Genomic DNA, 6000 nt, shown 5'->3' with positions numbered 1-6000 from the left:
CTGATCCAGAATGAGAAATTACTTTCATGCAGGTATCTCTTTACGCTGATTCTAATATCTGAAAAGGAGACCCAGTAGGGTGGGATATTTAGAGCCTAATCCTGAGATGCCAGTTTCATTAAGAACTTTAGCATTGCAGAAAGAGTATGGGAAACTAACGTGCTTCAGGGACGCTGAGGCATCCTTCCAAAATCCCGTGTCCGCCCTTGCAGTGTGTGAAATGAAGCCCATTCTGGTGTCCCCCATCGTGATATTGCTACGACGAAAACCAAATCTCATACATGTGAAAAATAAATTGTTTTCAATTCTCAAAAAATGGACTTCGCTAACTGATTTTGTAGAAACAGTGTGAAACTGTTTATAGTGAAGTCTAGTTGCTGCTGCCAAGACATTGATAACGAGAATCCGGCATACCCCAAGACCGGTAACTCTTAAGCTCACAAGGCCTAGGTGCAGTGTGTATTTCTGTATTGTATGTTTATAATCTACACTGGTCACATCACACGCGTGGCACGCATATATTCGTGGCATACTCGCAACTGGTCATCCATTAGACATTTTTATCATCGATACTTGGGTCACTAAGAGATGTAACCCTAAGTTAACAATACTTGCAACGTAATACTGAAAAATGACGTTGGTTTTTGAAGTAACATGATAACACATTTAGATCGCTTTACTAGCGTGTTGGAAAGTGGCGAATGCCCACCGACTTCCTTGCTCCACGACCACCCACAGCCTCCGCCCAAAGGCTTGAATCTGTGTGGTGCTGGTGTTGTAATATTGAGGACATCAGCTGATATACACTCGCCAAGATTAAGTCTCTCTGCCTGTACCACCATGGTAGTTATTGAATGAGTGGGGGTGGGTGGGTGACTGGGTTTTGGGTGAGCGAGTGAGGGCCGGTTGGCCGGTGAGTGAGGGAGTGGACGTTTTATTTTTGCCATTGTGCAAGACGAATCGACGCGTGAGGCGTCATAAATAATAACATATTTAACTCCTTTGCTTTTGCTGTTTGTTCTATGCTAGCATCGTGCAAATATACATGAAGACTTGTGAAGAGTCATTAAAAATAATACAAATGGGCCTCACACATTATATCAGGGCCCAGGAGCACACTACTGTGTCATTATTGGGGGTAGGGTGGGGGGTGAGAGATTGCAGGGGGTAACACACACACACCCCTACTCACGCACCTCCCTACCGCCTATGGGGTTAATCTACAGTCTTCTGTTCTTGCTGAATATATCTAGTTTGAAATCGAACATAAGTCTTCCCCATGAAAATCAAACTCTTTAACAATGCAGTACCTCAACCTTACCTTGCATCGTTGCTTCGGGCTAAATCGCAAATTGTATGTAAACAGTGAACAGCATGCTTCTCCTCTCTGAATTAAGAACATTATATTAAGAACATTACTCGTAAGTCATTTAATTTGACCTTTTCAGTATTCATAACACATCATTCGAGTTTCTTGTTTATGATTTCTGCATAAAGTATCTCATGACATTATGAATGAATGTGCTTGTGTTGTTTAAACACGAAGTAAGTTAAACGCCGTTACAGGTACACAGCCAATTGTCTTTGCATCAGGGATACAATTAGGAAACATTTTAACATGACTGAATATTTCAATTTCAAATTTGTTACCTGTTTGAATATTTTTATTGTCGGGTTTAATAGACATTTCCAGTTACTGATCGCTCAGACAATAACTGGTATTTCAACTGGAATAAGTGACTGTACATTTCTGCTGCTTGGGATAGCCCAGTGGTTAAAACGTTCGCTCGTCCCGCCGAAACCTCGGTTTCAATTCCCGCACAGGTACAATATGTGTGAAGCCAATTTATGGTGTCACCCGTCGTGATATTTTTAAAATCATGCTAAAAGCTGCGTAAAACTAAACTCACTCACTGCTTCGGACCACGAGATACCGAGGCAGTTAGGGTCGAGACACAGACGTTGGGGAACGCCAATTCACAAAAATCACGTTGTACCCATGGTTTATTGAAGATTAGAGTGACGATCTAAAACGTTAAGCACTATGCATATGCATTGTCCGTACCCATAATACTCAAAACAAGATAAGGAATAGCCGATCTTTTCCTAGTTACAACAAAATCGGGTGTTCCTTAATTTCTTTTGAGTATTATACACGTTCATTTGCCCTTTCGGACAGTCACGTAGCTTAGTGGTTGAAGTGTTCATCCGTCACTCCTAAGGCCCGGTTCGATTACCAACGTGGGTAAAGGTGGGTAGATTTGCTACTGTCGTAGCCTGGGGATTACTACAGTGGAAGGACGAATCCTTGGCTTTCGGTACCTTAACCCCTTAGTCCTGTCATACAAGCACGGGTTGCTGAAGACCAGTTCTAACCGGTTTTCCTGAACGGGAGCAGTCAATAAGGATAAGAGCACCGCCAACTGTGACTACTCAAGTCAGCGTTTGTCGGCAAATTATACCGACTGTATAATGTATAATCGCTTTATCAAAACTAAACATGGTGCATAGATGACTAATTATTGTTTTATCGTAAGTAGATTATTACATAACTAATAAATGATTTTCGTAATTAATGTATGCGATCTGTGATCATTCAGAGTCAAACAAACACTGGTTAATAGAAACGGCTTTAGGTTTTATTCGATTGATGCTTACTGGAGTGACGCTAAACCCGTGACCTATTACCTCATCGTGAGCTGACTGGCTGATCAGCGTCGTCTGAGTAACTTGGTCTGAATACGTTTCTACGAAATAGTTTACAGTTTAATCATATCTTACCTGAAAGATCACTGAGTGAGTGAGTGAGTGAGTGAGTTGTGGTTTACGCAACTTTTAGCAATATTCCAGCAATATCACAGCACTGGACTTCACACGTAATATCCATGTGGGGAACCGAACCTCGGGCTTCAGCTTTATAATAACCTGTGGGCTACCCTAGCGCCCTGAGAGACGGAAGTAATAAAACTGGTATTTCCAATTAATGAGAATGATAAGTACAAATGTATGATGGAACATTTTCTTTGCAATTTAGAGAATTAGGCTGTATTATTTACATATCACCTTCGATTTTCCGTGCAGTCATTGTGTATCACAATATACCGTTAAATAATTTCTAGTGCATTCACACGTACACTCACACACGCGCGCATGAACACACTAACAAGTTTCACAATTGAGGAAAAGGTTCTGAGTGAGTATGGTTTTACGTCGCTTTTGGCAATATTCACTGACGGGTGGTCAGACTCGCTGACTTGGCTGACACATGTCATCGTTTCCCAGTGCGCAGATCGATGTTCATGCTGCTGATCACTGGATTGTCTGGTCCAGGCTCGATTATTTACAGACCACTGCCATATAACTGGAATATTGCTGAGTGTGGCGGAAAACTAAACTCACTTACTCACTTTAGCAATATTCTAGCAAAATCACTGCGGGAGACACCACAAAGGAGTTCCACTCAAGGTCGCGAGGGGCGGTGGGGTAGCCTCGTGGTTAAAGCGTTCGCTGGTCACACCGAAGACCCGGGTTCGATTCCCCACATGGGTACAATGTGTGAAGCCCGTTTTCTGGTGTCCCCCGCCGTGATATTGCTGGAATATTGCTAAAGGCGGCGTAAAACTAAACTCACTTACTCACTCAAGGTCGCGAAAAAAGTTGATCTCTTTAACGCTAAGTCATTGTAAGAATGAAATGTCAGATTCCCTAAACGTTGTATATTTCACGCAGGCTTTCGCGAGCCTTGTCATGTGTTGTCATGGTTACGGTTTACCCAATCAGGGCTCACTTTCGCTGCACGAGTTTCACGAGCGCGTGAATTCACTGAATCAATGGAAGCAGAAGTGTATATCTGACGGCGGCATGGGCGGATTGCAAACTAATTTCACCAAACTGTTGAGAAATAATGCAAAACTGAGGTGAACATGAACTTGGACAAAAAATTCTTATAACGCTCCATCCATACACTGTTCTTTGGGAAATTCTGGTTTGTGAAGAGTGAAGGATTTCAACGATAAACGGGGTTTCTCGCCTTGCTTTTTAGAGAACACAAAGATAAGGTAAGTCCAGTGATATACGAAAGGAATGAAATAATCTATTTTTGACGGTATACCGAACAACGCATTCACGAATGGTAATGTTTTAAGGCAACAGTAAATAAATAAATAAATAAATAAATAAATAAATAAATAAATAAATAAATGAATAAATAAATAAATGACAATATAGCATTTGTGCTTCTTAAATAAAGGAAGAACTTAGCGCGTCTTAATTTGTCTACCCGCTCGAATTTTCCATGATACTGCATAGAATATAATGTGACTGAAATTAGTCCTCGAAAGGTAATGTTTATTGTATTTCTGTTTGCTTTAACGTTTGAATTGCAAACCATCGTAGCCTAAAAGAATAATTATTTAATGGCGAAATAATACTTATGTAGTTTATCATTTATGACAACCTCGTTCTAGGGCGGTGGTCTTATCCCGCCAAAGGTCCCTGGGTTTATCGATATATACAATTATTTTTAAATCGCAGATTCCAATGATCGAAAGGCTAGAGCCTGTAGTAATGTCTTAATGAACTATCCTTCAATTCGTATTGTGGCCATTGGTTAGTGGCAGGCGAACCTTTTGAAACACTGATTGCTTCCTACCGATGGTATAGTTTGAAAAGTAATACGAAATGCTCATTTCTCTAATGAGTTAATGGTTCCGCTTTGGAAGCATACATATTTGGAAACCAAAGTGCAAAGGTAATATTTCAAAGTAAATCATGAAATATAGCCAGACGTCTTCCCCTCCGTCGAAATACTGTTGTAGTTAAAGAGTCCCTATGGCTCCAATTTAATATTTACATCAAAATATACAAATATACATAAACGATCAAGGTGCCTGTGCATGGATTACACGCTACAACTGTCCGCAGTCACTTGGGCTCCATCCTGAGAAAGCTGTGATGTGCTGCACTTTTCCTGTGCAGAATGTGATCAGTAGATATAGGGGGTGTATTTTGCTGGTCAGAATGTTCCGAGTAGCAGGGAAGGTATAACCCTCTGTATTCATGGTGAAGAGTAAGAAAGAGTCCACACCTCGTGATATCCCAGTTACTGTTGTTTAAACTCAGTTGTAGTGTCAGATGAGACTGTCTGAACGTCTGCCGTACGTTCTTATGTCGGCAGACGTGGCACAGCTCTCACAGTTGAAGGCAAAGCCCGTGATATGAGTATGAGTACCCACAATTGACTTTTAATTAAAGGCTACCGGGGTGGAAATGCATTTTTCCCAAAGTTTGCAAAAGGTCTCCAGAGAGATAATTAAGGCGTTCCTTTGTGAACATAAATGTGTCATACCTTTTGATGATCCATGTAAACGTAACAAATCATGAATGATAAATCAGCAAGCACCGTGTAGACCTGTAAAATTGAGATGATGATTTCCTGAACACTGCCATGATCGCAAGAACAGCTACGAGTAATTTGTCCTGTACCCATAAACTAAACTAGAAAGTAGAGAATTTCCAATGATGCACACTCGATCGCGGATAGTGAGGGCGAAGGAGTGGGGTAGTCTAACGTATTTAGCGTCCCCTCGTCACGCTGAAGATCCTGGTTCGATTCCCGACATGGGTACAGTGTGTGAAGCCCGTATCTGGTGTTCCCCGACAGCATACTTGCACAAAGCGATCTTACAATGATTGTAACCCCCATTCCCTAACATAGGCTTACAACAGTCGTAGCGCTCAGTCTTTTGCTTGTATAATTATCCGTTGATATGACAATTTTCTTGTGTTGATAATTATCATTATTACCCAGGTTGAATGTGGTTTTATGTCAGTCAGGAACATTCCAGTATATCATTATCGTATTGGTTGAATTTCGTTTTACGTCAGCCTGGGATATTCCAGTTGTTACATCATACTATTGGCTGAACTTAATGGCATGAGTACACATTGTGCCATCTTTGTTACAGTTACACTTAGAATTCAAGCTGCAGTGATCGCATC

The 6000-nt window shown here is 41.1% G+C and overlaps 1 protein-coding gene across 2 annotated transcripts in view; it reads left to right on the top strand.

Annotated features, from left to right (window-relative positions):
- The first annotated feature begins 3805 nt into the window (after nt 1-3805).
- Nucleotides 3806-6000, top strand: part of LOC137254680 (TNF receptor-associated factor 4-like) — a 101565-nt gene continuing 99370 nt past the window's right edge. Inside the window, exon 1 of one of the 2 annotated variants that reach the window (XM_067792545.1) lies at nt 3806-4058. The gene's annotated coding sequence lies outside the window, so the exon portion shown is untranslated. The remainder of the gene's footprint in view (nt 4059-6000) is intronic. The other variant, XM_067792544.1, reaches the window with a different exon arrangement.

This window comes from Haliotis asinina, chromosome 1, assembly GCF_037392515.1.
Source record: "Haliotis asinina isolate JCU_RB_2024 chromosome 1, JCU_Hal_asi_v2, whole genome shotgun sequence".
Lineage (NCBI taxonomy): Eukaryota > Metazoa > Mollusca > Gastropoda > Lepetellida > Haliotidae > Haliotis > Haliotis asinina.
Note: the sequence above shows the minus strand (reverse complement) of the source record. Positions and strands in the feature narration are given on the sequence as shown.